The sequence below is a fragment of the Bubalus bubalis genome, chromosome 7 (genome assembly GCF_019923935.1).
Source record: "Bubalus bubalis isolate 160015118507 breed Murrah chromosome 7, NDDB_SH_1, whole genome shotgun sequence".
Lineage (NCBI taxonomy): Eukaryota > Metazoa > Chordata > Mammalia > Artiodactyla > Bovidae > Bubalus > Bubalus bubalis.
In genome coordinates, this window is record NC_059163.1 from 78201297 (window position 1) to 78214005 (window position 12709).

A 12709-nucleotide genomic window follows, 5' to 3' on the forward strand; every position below is an offset into this window, starting at 1 on the left:
AAAGTTCAGGTGATTGACATCATCTTCTGGCCCGGAGGCCTGTTAACATTTTAAGAAACTTATTTTTCTCTAAAGGTGATTATTCCAAAGTCAGGCACCAGCCTCGAAAAAAGCATTGGACAAAGCTGCATTTTACATTTCTATACACCCATTATATCAATCAATACACTGCCAAGGACACAGTAGGTAAGGAGTACGGAGACTTAGCAGCAAACATTGGCCCAACAAGTGAAAAACCCTTCACCAATACAATTTCTAATCAATCTTTTAACTACTCAAAGGAATCTGTGTTTAGGCAGTTTAGAACATCTCCTGCCTCTCACAGTTGGGAGGCTCTGAACAATCACATGTGGCCGGAAAAACCTATTCAGGCAGGCTAGAGGATTTCCAAAGGAGTTTTTAGGTTGAAACACTGTCACACCCAGAAATTATTAACTGGAGCTGTAAGCTAACTCTTTTTCAGAGAGAGGTAGTGGGGGACAGCCCCCCGTAAAGTCAGAGGTGTAGGTGAAAGCACAAAGCAGAAAGTAGACAGACTCTGGTTTTGGGGGTAGATGCTCGAGAATTTCCAGGGGGACTCCTGAGGCTCGATCCCGCCTTTGCGTATGCCGAGCCTCCTTCCTCATGACCTTTGTCATGGGCGGAGTTCCTCACGCTGGCTCCCGGCAGTGATAGACTTCCAGTTGAGCTATTCCAGATCCTGAAAGATGATGCTGTGGAAAGTGCTGCACTCAATATGCAATATGCACTCAATATGCAATATGCCGGCTCCCAGCACATTACTACCAAAAAAAAAAAAAAAACTAGTGGAGGTGATGGAATTTCATCTGAACTATTTCAAATCCAAAAAGATGCTGCTGTTAAAGTGCTGCACTCAATATGCCATCAAATTTGGAAAACTTAGCAGTGGCCACAGGACTGAGAAGAGTCAGTTTTAAATCAAACTCCAAAGAAGGGCAACACCAAAGAATGTTCAGATCAGATCAGATCAGTTGCTCAGTCCTGTCCAATTCTTTGTGACCCCATGAATTGCAGCAGGCCAGGCCTTCCTGTCCATCACCAACTCCCGGAGTTCACTCAGACTCAAGTCCATCGAGTCAGTGATGCCATCCGGCCATCTCATCCTCTGTCGTCCCCTTCTCCTCCTGCCCCCAATCCCTCCCAGCATCAGAGTCTTTTCCAATGAGTCAACTCTTCGCATGAGGTGGCCAAAGTACTGGAGTTTCAGCTTTAGCATCATTCCTTCCAAAGGAATCCCAGGGCTGATCTCCTTCTGAATGGACTGGTTGGATCTCCTTGCAGTCCAAGGGACTCTCAAGAGCCTTCTCCAACACCACAGTTCAAAAGCATCAATTCTTCGGTGCTCAGCCTTCTTTACAGTCCAACTCTCACATCCATACATGACCACAGGGAAAACCATAGCCTTGACTAGACGGACCTTTGTTGGCAGAGTAATGTCTCTGCTTTTGAATATGCTATGTAGGATGGTGATAACTTTCCTTCCAAAGAGTAAGCGTCTTTTAATTTCATGGCTGCAGTCACCATCTGTAGTGATTTTAGAGCCCTGAAAAATAAAGTCCGACACTGTTTCCACTGTTTCCCCATCTATTTCCCATGAAGTGGTGGGACTGGATGCCATGATCTTTGTTTTCTGAATGTTGAGCTTTAAGCCAACTTTTTCACTCTCCACTTTGACTTTCATCAAGAGGCTTTTGAGTTCCTCTTCACTTTCTACCATAAGGGTGGTGTCATCTGCACATCTGAGGTTATTGATATTTCTCCCAGCAATCTTGATTCCATTTTGTGTTTCTTCCAGTCCAGCGTTTCTCATGATGTACTCTGCATAGAAGTTAAATAAACAGGGTGACAATATACAGCCTTGACGCACTCCTTTTCCTATTTGGAACCAGTCTGTTGTTCCATGTCCAGTTCTAACTGTTGCTTCCTGACCTGCATACAAATTTCTCAAGAGGCAGATCAGGTGGTCTGGTATTCCCATCACTTGAAGAATTTTCCACAGTTTATTGTGATCCACACAGTCAAAGGCTTTGGCATAGTCAATAAAGCAGAAATAGATGTTTTTCTGGAACTCTCTTGCTTTTTCCATGATCCAGCAGATGTTGGCAATTTGATCTCTGGTTCCTCTGCCTTTTCTAAAACCAGCTTGAACAAGGATTATTTGTCTTTAAATCCAGAAATTTTACTAGGATATATATCAGTATTAATTTTTCTGAGTTGATGCATAGAATATGCTTTGTATATATAGCTTTCTTTTTTTAACTTTAGAAAAGTTCTCTTGAATTTTAACTTGTAACATTTCTTTTTCTTCTTTGGAGCTTCCTTTGTTTACAAGCTATATAGCCTTTGCTTGTTTATAATATCTGCTTTTTCTGAGTCTTTTTAGTTGCTTTCTTCACTTTAAAATATAAATGTAACTTTTTTCCTTTTAAAACTTTTTTTCTCTTGAGGCATGATTTATTGTGTTTATTAGCTTTTAACTTCCTTCTAGTTTTGTGTTCATTTCTTAAATACCTTTTTATTTCAGTCCTAATTCTTTTTTGACAACTTTTAATTTGTTTCTGAGTTTTTTTTTAATTATGATTTATGTTGTTTCATATCATGTATCATTTTTAATGTCACAGCTTTTGGATACTTATATGTTATAGCTTTGGTCTGTTTTTTATTTATCTGGTTTTCCTTTATATATAGATATATTATTTTGTTCCTTATTCTTTTTAAATCTTGCCATAACCTTGTATAAAATCTGAATTGATAAATTTCTGTTGCTCATCTTTTTGTGAATTTATCTTTTCCTAAACTTTTAGGAAATAGGATTTAGCTAGATTTTTTTCCTTTTCTGTTGTTTCCAGGAAGTAACAAAAAATATGGTACCTTAATTTCTGATATTCTATGGCTCTGTCCTCTTACACCTCTATCTGGCTCATGCCTATTCCTCTTTTTTTTTTTCATACTGCTTTATCCTATCCTGTCAAATTTTGCTTCCATTTATAGCAGTATTCTTCAATTGAGACTCTGACCTACAATAGTGCCCTAACTAGTCAATTTCTAGGGTTTACAAGGAATGGGCTTCTTAAGCCAATAAAATTCCTGCCAGAGGCCCTCTGCACTCCCACATTCTTTGAATAAAAAAAAAAAAACAAAAAACCTCTCAGATCCAGTTATTGTTCTCTAATATCTTGCCATGATTTTCAATGATAACATAAGAGTTTTGTAACTCTTGGTATTTTTTTTTTCCCCCAAGTTCTTATATTTTGAGTCCTATGAGGGATATTTTTTCACTTTGTTATATAAATGTTGTATATATAGGTTTGGGCTTTCACTAGGTAGTTATTTCTTTTGTTTTTTGTGGGCATTTGGAAAAATCCAAAATCCATGCTGCCATCTATCCAGAACTCATTAGAATTTGCTTTAATTATTGAGATTGTAGCCTTAAGCCTCAAGAGTTAAATTTTGTTTGGGAATCCTTATTGTCTTTACTAATAGTCAGGGAAAGATTTTTGTCTTTCTGTTTCAGAACAGGTCTTTTATACCAGATTACAAGATATCCTTTTGGTGTTCGCGGGGTGACTGTACTATGAGTCACCAGATATGATTTTGGACTTTGTAAACTGGTAAAGCTTTAATCTGTGCAATTCAAAAATATCTATGCCCCTATTTAAAAATTCTATTAGTTAGTGTCATAATCAAATTTTAACTGGAGGTCTTACTGTGGGATACCAATTTCTACTAATAGAAAATTGCATAACAAGCCATTTATCACATGTAGTTGGACATTTCTTACCTGAAAGCATGCATGCAGAACACCTCCAAATGTTCACAGCCTCCAAGAAGCTGTGGCCTAGATCAATGTATGATTATGTGATGCCATTAGCTATCCCACTGTGCTGGAATATTTTGGAGTTTTGGACTACAGGCAAAGTGATCTGGGTGTGGCCTAAATCCAGTGATACATGTCCTTACAACAAACAAAAGAGGGAAATATACAGAAAAAAACATCACAAGAAGACAGAATTCCTTCTTCGTAATTGGTCAGGCTTTTGAGAGAACATGAAGAGCCAATGCCCAGAGCATGTTTTGGTTCCAGTTTCTTCTCAATTATGAGTTCTGTATTTAACAATTAAAGCAGTGAGGATTACAGTAGCTAGCATTCTGTATACTAGAAACCTCTCTACTTATCAACACATTCTCCCAGATCTAAGATATGAAAGGCAGGGGTTGAAAGCTCAAATCCCCACAGAAGCAAAATGCACAGGGAATATAAATAAAGTGAACAGTGATGATAAAAATTGCTATTTTCACCCAGATGCACTTTGCATTTTAAAGGAAAAAATCTTCTTTTTGTAAATATATGATTTTTAATTTATGTATTTTTTTGAATCACAAAGTCCTCTCTATCATTTACTTTCCCACTTTCAATAGACACAGATAAAATTAAATTTGTCTTTATCCTTGACTCTATCATACAAGAAAATATCACAAGTACAATAACAAATTGATATTTGACCTGATTATAATGTAAATCAGAGGCAGTTGTAGGGACATTTTAAAACTGGAACCTACAGATTCCATCCAAAGTAGTATTTCCACTCAGCTCCAGATGATTTTTGTCATGCACTAATATAGGTCAAAATTGCCAGAAACTCCAATTTTTCCAAAGAAGCAAATGTCCAGATTACTGTGTGACATGTCCCAGGATTTCAATGTTGGCAACTCATTCAATTAATCTCAACATTGTGTAGGTAAATATTATGTGGGCCAAACAAAATACATCTGCTGTTGATGGAATAGTGTTACTACTTCTGCTTGCTGCTACTGCTAAGTCACTTCAGTCGTGTCCGACTCTGTGCGACCCCAGAGACGGCAGCCCACCAGGCTTCCCAGTCCCTGGGATTCTCCAGGCAAGAACACTGGAGTGGGTTGCCATTTCCTTCTCCAATGCATGAAAGTGAAAAGTGAAAGTGAAGTCGCTCAGTCGTGTCCGACTCTTAGCAACCCCATGGACTGCAGCTTACCAGGCTCCTCCACCCATGAGATTTTCCAGGCGAGAGTACTGGAGTGGGGTGCCATTGCCTTCTCCATTTTTATGTGTATGCTCTTAAGTCACGTCAGTCGTGTCCAACTCTGTGTGACCCCATAGACAGCAGCCCACCAGGCTTCCCCATCCCTGGGATTCTCCAGGCAAGAACACTTCTGCTTAAGAAGTCCAAAATATTTTTATTCTTCTTGTGTTTCAAGATCAAGCTCAGAATCCCTTCTTTTTGAAGCTTTTCTTGAATCCCTCTAGATAGTTTGTGTTTCATTTCTTTGTGTCCTCATTATCCCCAAACAGACTTTTGTCACATCTATGTTATTTTTCCACTTATTTGAGCTCCTCCAGGTAAGAGACTGTCGGAGAAGGCACTGGCGACCCACTCCAGTTCTCTTGCCTGGAACTCCCATGGACGGAGGAGCCTGGTAGGCTGCAGTCCATGGGGTCGCTAAGAGTCAGACGTGACTTAGCGACTTCACTTTCACTTTTCGCTTTCATGCACTGGAGAAGGAAATGGCAACCAACGCCAGTGAGATGAGGAGAAGACACAGATAGAGGTCATGTGAAGATGCAGGTAGAGATGAATGAAATGCAACCAGGAACCAATGAATGTCTGGAGCCATCAGAGCTGGAAGAGACAAGGAAGCATGCTTTCCTATGGCCTTCCAACTGAGTGTGGTCTGCTGACATCTCAATTATTGACTCCTGGCCTGTAAAATGTGACAGAAAATTCTCTTGTTATACATCACCTCATCTTGGGTGATTTGTTACAGCATCTCTAGGAAACTAATACAGATCCCAGGCCTCTATAACTTTGTACCCTAAACCTCTAACATAGAGTCTGCCATCTAGAAGTCTGGCAAGAATTAATTAATTCAATATTAATTCTTCATAACCCAAAATATAAATTCTCACTCTTTATAAGCTCATGAGTATTTTTGCACACTTCATGCACAGTAGTGGGATGTTATTATTCAATTTGTCCTAAGTTTCTTAAGTAAACCAGCTAAAGCTCAATAATCAGCTTCCCAGTTGTCTCAGTGGTAAAGAATCCACCTGCTGATACAGGAGACTCAGGAGACTTGGGTTTGTTCAATCCCTGGGTAGGGAAGATCCCTTGGAGGACAAAATGGCAACCTACTCCAGTATTCTTGCCTGGAGAATTCTATGGACAGAGGAACCCAGTGGACCTCAGCCTATAGGGTTGCAAAGAGTCAGACAGGACTGAGCACACAGATACACGGCAGTTTATTAGAGTTGAAAATTTTTTTCTCATTCCTCTCAGCAGAAGTCCATAAGTATGCTTCTCAATAGATAAGCAAAGAGAAACAATTATTTCTTCACATCAGAACTGCTGTGTAGTATAAAAGATCATCTGTCTCCAAGGAAAGTGATCATCCTCTCTGAAGGCAGGATAGCAGAGTGGGTTCTGATAACAGAAGACATGGATTTGAACCAAAGTGTTATTTGTTACTAGATGTAAGACCTTGAATATGTTATTTAACTTCTCTGAGGGAGTGGCATAAGGGAGAGGATGATAAACACTGTAAGTATTAAAGGATTAGGTAGGTTAAAAGTTCTCTCTGAGTATCTGGACTTAGACAGGACTAAAAAAAAAATGTTACTTACCTACTATGGATTTCCAGTATACTGTTTTCTTTTGATTGAAGAATTAAAGGTTGGGAAAATATATTCACTGAGTCTACTGGTTTACATTTAAAGGTATTAAGGTAGATTTCCTATTTTTAAAATGCAATCCAGATTTTCCTTCTATAATTCCTGAAGAAGTTGGTAGGGGATAGGCAGGCTTGGGAGGTGAGACTTTTAGCACTATGAGAGGACCATTATATCCTGGATTTGTTATTTTGGTTGCCGAATTTTTTTTTTTCAGTTGTGTTCTGCCTTGGTTCTGCATTTAACACCTTTCTTCTTGTTGATTCTTAATTGATGGTTGTAATCAGGATTATTATTTACAAGGAGAAGGTCACAAAGATGAAATCATGACCTACACCTAAAAATCACATCAATGTCAAGACTTTTTGTGAGGAAGCGAGTCTCGAAAATTATATTTAGCCTTATCAACTTAGTTTTCTCAGTTGACAAAACATATTCATCACCATGCTAGTGTTGGTAATTATGTCAGCCTGTCCATCAATTTTCCCCAAAGAGAAATACACCCCCACAAGACCTGTAGAAGAAAACAGCTTTTATCACATCCCCTGTGAACCAGCCCAAAGGCCTAGGCAAGGAGCAAGAGACATACTAATGGGAAGCATTTTCAGTTGTCAGTTTTGAAAGTATGCATATGGTAAATTGATTACATTATATACCTGATTAGTAATGATCAGTTGTTTTCAACTGGAGATGATCTTAAAACCCAGATGATATTTGGTAATGTCTGCAGACATTTTGGTTGTCACAACTGGAGAAGGGAGGATGCCCTAGCAGCTAGTGGGTAGAGGTCAAGGATGCTGCTAAACCTTCTGCAATGCACAAGTCAGCCCCCACAGCAACAAGTTACACAGTCCGAAGTGTGACTAGTGCCATGGTGGAGAAACCACAGAACAGGTAAACACAAGAGAAGTATCTGGGAAGGAAAGTTCACTCAAATTTGGGGCTGAGGTAGTGGTTATGGGGCGTATGCATGTTGGAGTTAGAGGCCAAGAAAGGAAAGGAAAATTTTATGAAAGGAAGTAGAGACATGTACCTTCAAAATAATATGCAAACCAAAATGGGTACTATTTTGAGCAGTAAGTAAAGGATAAGAAAAGAGAGCTATTTGACCTGACACCTGGGATATTTCTCTCATAATGGCATTAAGGTTATTAGATAGAGACTGTAGTAAAGCAAATGTTCACTGAGATACTGTCCTTTGCTATGTAGTGCACACTGTTGAACAAGTTACAAAAATGTAAATTTTGTTGATTTTCATGGCATACAGACTTGAATTTTGGTTACTGAATATTTTTATGCATGTGTGCTCAGTCACTTCAGTTGTGTCCTACTCTTTGCAACCCTATGGACTATAGCCTGCCAAGCTCCTCAATCCATGGGATTTTCCAGGCAAAATACTGGAGTGGGTTGTCATGCCCTTCTCCAGGGAGATTACCAAAACCAGGGATCAAACCAGCGTCTCCTACATTGCAAGTGGACTCTGAAACCTACCGAACAGCCAGGGAAGCCCACTGAGTATTTTTGGACCTTGTCAATTAAGACATAAAGCTACCACTAAAATGTAGATAAACATAGAAGGAAGAAATAGGATGAGAGAAGAGAAGTATGCTATTATCCTTGTCTAATGTCATATCAAGTCAAGAGATATTACACAGAACTACAAACAATGGATGTAATTTAAAGGTAAAAATTTCAATAAAGAAATAAAATTTTAATTTTAAACAATCTTATAATTGGAGTGGAAAGGTAGATGGAAGATTTTTGTGAGTGAAATCTGCAATTTTTGGAACTGAAAGATGAGATAACATATTAAATTGATAATCTAAAAAAGGTAAAGAAATAATTTAGCATTAGGAAGAAATCTTCAGGAGGACTGTTATTGTTCAGTTGCTAAGTCATTTCTGACTTTTTGTAATCTCATCAACTACAGCACTCCAGAATCAAGATTGCTGGGAGAAGTATCAATAACCTCAGATATACAGATGACACCACCCTTAAGGTAGAAAATGAAGAAGAACTGAAAAGCCTCTTGATGAAAGTGAAAAAGGAGAGTGAAAAAGTTGGCTTCAAACTCAACATTCAGAAAACTAAGATCATGGTATCTGGTCCCATCACTTCATGGCAAATAGATGGGGAAACAATGGAAACAGTGAGAAACTTTACTTTGGGGGGCTCCCAAATCACTGCAGATAGTGACTGCAACCATGAAATTAAAAGACACTTGCTCCTTGGAAGGAAAGTTATGACCAACCTAGACAGCATATTAAAAAACAGAGACATTACTTTGCCAGCAAAGATCCGTCTAATAAAAGCTATGGTTTTTCCAATAGTCATGCATGGATGTGAGAGTTGGACTATAAAGAAAGCTGAGCTATGAAGAAATGATGCTTTTGAACTGTGGTATTGGAGAAGACTCTTGAGAGTCCCTTGGACTGCAAGGAGATCCAACCAGTCAATCCTAAAGGAAATTAGTCCTGAATATTCATTGGAAGGACTGATGCTGAAGCTGAAGTTCCAATAGTTTGGTCACCTGATGGGAAGAACTGACTCACTAGAAAAGACCCTGATGCTGGGAAAGATTGAAGGCAGGAGGAGAAAGAAACGACAGAGAATGAGATGGCTGGATGGCATCATCAACTCAATGGACGTGAGTTTGAGTAAACCCCAGCATTTGGTGATGGACAGGGAGGCCCAGAGTGCTGTAGTCCATGGGGTCACAAAGAGTCGGACACTACTGAGCAACTGAACTGAACTGAAGAAGTGGATATTGTACAGTAGGTGTCTAGGGGCTGTGAAGGTGATAAGGGTTTAGATCAGAGATTATTATTTTATCATAGGCCTTTCTATGCAATTTCTTTTTTTAACCATATGCAAGCATCATTTTGCCAATTTTTATTAAAGGATTAATACTAATGTGCTTAATTTAGCTGAAAAGTTTGGACTTAATACTCTATAGTTTTTCTTTGATATCCCAGTCACTATTGTCTCTATAGTGCTTCAAAATTAATAGCTCTTTTATATAATATTTGATTTTATAGTTAATGTGAATGAAGTATTTCATATAGGGGAAATGTTTTTTCACACTTATTTTTTCTATAGACTTCAGACAACCCTGGGAAATGCAGTTAGGAGCCTAGGAAAATAAACTGAGATAGATTTGTTCTTTGGGAATTTGTTGGAGAGTGCTAGGGATCAGCACCTATATGGAAATGGGGAAGCAAGACTGAGCAGGAGAATATGGTAAATTGCAAACAGTCACAGCGACATCCTCAGCCAATTCTAGAGGGAATTTTGTAGCTGAAATGGCCTTTCATAGTGACCTCAAATAGAGGCAAGAGGACCTGGACTATATTCTCCCATACTGACAATAATTGCCTAGAGGTTAGGCTACGGGTATGGAGGCTATTCCCCCAGAAAGTCAGCTAAGACCTGTAAGTCAGTGATACTCGAGCAGTTGGGTAAATCTATGTTTTATTACTGAAGACAGAATGTCTGATCCATGTATCAGCATAACCACTAAAATGTCCATTTGGTAGATACGGAAATGGAAAGGCTTTTCATGATTATTAGCCATATTGACCTCCTCTCAAAAACATCTTATTAAAACACACATAATCTGGTCATGTCCATTTTTCTCTACTCCCTGAGCATAGGCAGACCACAGTCTCTCTTTTCTCCTTTCTTTTGAGTGTGCTATACTTTCCATCTTAGAGGTCATTCTCTCTTTTCTTCTATAAGACTACCTATAGATGATCCTTCAACAATCCTAGGAAAAGCACTAGATTAAGTTTTGTGTCTTTCCAGTTAGCATTCTGTACAATATTGTAAACTTCCAATGAAAAATCTTGTCAAATTGTAATGATAGATGGACAGATAGAAAACCATATATATATATATATATATATATATATCTTCTATCATCTATTTCAGAGTGAGTGACGTCGCTCAGTCGTGTCCGACTCTTTGCGACTCCATGGACTGTAACCTACTGGGCTCCTCCATCCATGGGATTTTTCCAGGCAAGATTAACTGGAGTGGATTGCCATTTCCTTCTCCAGAGGATCTTCCCAACCTAGGGATTGAACCCGGGTCTTCCACATTGTAGGCAGACGCTTTACCATCTGAGCTACCAAGGAAGTTATCATCTATTTACCTATATGTAAATTTTTTTGAAACTTCTGGAATTTCAGACTGGGACTTTCTAGGCTTGTTATTGTTTCTCAACCACCAAATTCATTGGTTTGTCTCTAGTAGGTGCTCAACAAATACAAATTGCAAACTTCTTAGAAAACAAATAGAAGGCTTGTTTCAAATTATAAATCCAGTGCTCTAAATTGTATACTTCACATTTAAGATCTCAGACTAGTCCTTTTCTCTTTGTCTCCAGATTTGTACTATTTACTTCACAACTCAGATATAAAAAACAAAATGCATTTCTAATAATGACATACACATTTTATAAGCCAAGGTAAAATGGATATATTATGTTTTTCTTTTATGATTTTGACATCACCAATTGTCAACTCAACTTCAAGAAAGCTCCATTTCATCACTATAAAATTGGTTGGTTCCCAACCACAAGCTTACTTTCACTTCTGTTGACCAGTCTACATGACTCATCGAGCAGTAAGTTATGCTATTTTCTTAATACAATACCCAGTACAATATACAATACTATAGAGTATTAAATCCAAACTTTTCAGCTAAATTAAGCACATTAGTATTAATCCTTTAATAAAAATTAGCAAAATGATGCTTGCATGTGGTTAAAAAAAGAAATTGCATAGAAAGGCCTATGATAACAATTGAATGTTTATTTTCAAATACATTGTCTATAAGCACCCACATGATTGCGACTTATCATAACACTATCCCAGTCAGTTAAAGAGATTTTCCTCTAAGTTTTGTTTTCACATCTGACACATGTTCAAACTAACATTTTAAACAACAGGAAAATATGCATCATTGTCCTGTTTGTGTGTATGTATGTATATATATATATATATATTTGAGGTTTTCTGTCAGAGTCCAGGAAAATATTTTCTTCTTGATTGTCAACTAGAAGGAAAAACAACCCTTGGTTTATCATAAATACATTTAAATACTTTTATGGTTCTTTTCTGATGCTAGAGGGATATACACTATCAATAAACAAAAGAAATTGGCATCCAATAGTTTATTTCATGAAAAAAATATATAGTCCTTAAATGTGATAAACAGATTTTATAAAGTATTCATACTAAGTGGGCATTAGTGAATAATCCTTGGAAACCTAAACTTTAACATCTGTCTTTCTCTAAATAAAATATGCAAATTATTTTCCACTTGAGAGTATTTGGAATATAGATACTGTTGGCATGAAAATTTCTAAAGTTATAGCTTTGTATATTACTTGGAGGGCTCTATAAAAGTTTATTTGTTTATCTGAAAGTATATAACTTTCTTTTAGACTTGTTTTAGAAAATTAATGTGAACTTAAGTTTCACAGTTCTAGATAACTGTGTAAAAGACATCATTACCACATTAAACCAATCTTGAAAAACAAGAGAATAAAAGGAAAGGGAAACTTTACTGCAGATATCAGCCCTAGAATTAAAAATAACTGTTTATGATAATAGAAAAAAAACACTAAAGAGTTTAATCAGAAATATAGAATCTGTAAAAAAGTAAGCACAACCAAATTCTGAATATGTAAAATAAAATAAAATCTCATTTGAATAGATTTTCCCCAGGTGAAAGAAAGATTAAAAGATTAATGAACAAGACAGTAAAAGATAAAACAAAACACCAAAATCTAAAACAACCAACTACCACTGCAACTAAACCCTCTGATATATTGAAGGATGGAAGGCAAATATGGTAGAGAATACTGATCTCTGGGTCATGGTGAAGAATATCTAACATTAATATAATTGATAAGTATTGATAGAATAATGGACTATGGCAGAAGCCAATTTTTGAAAAGAAAAATGATGGCAAAGAATT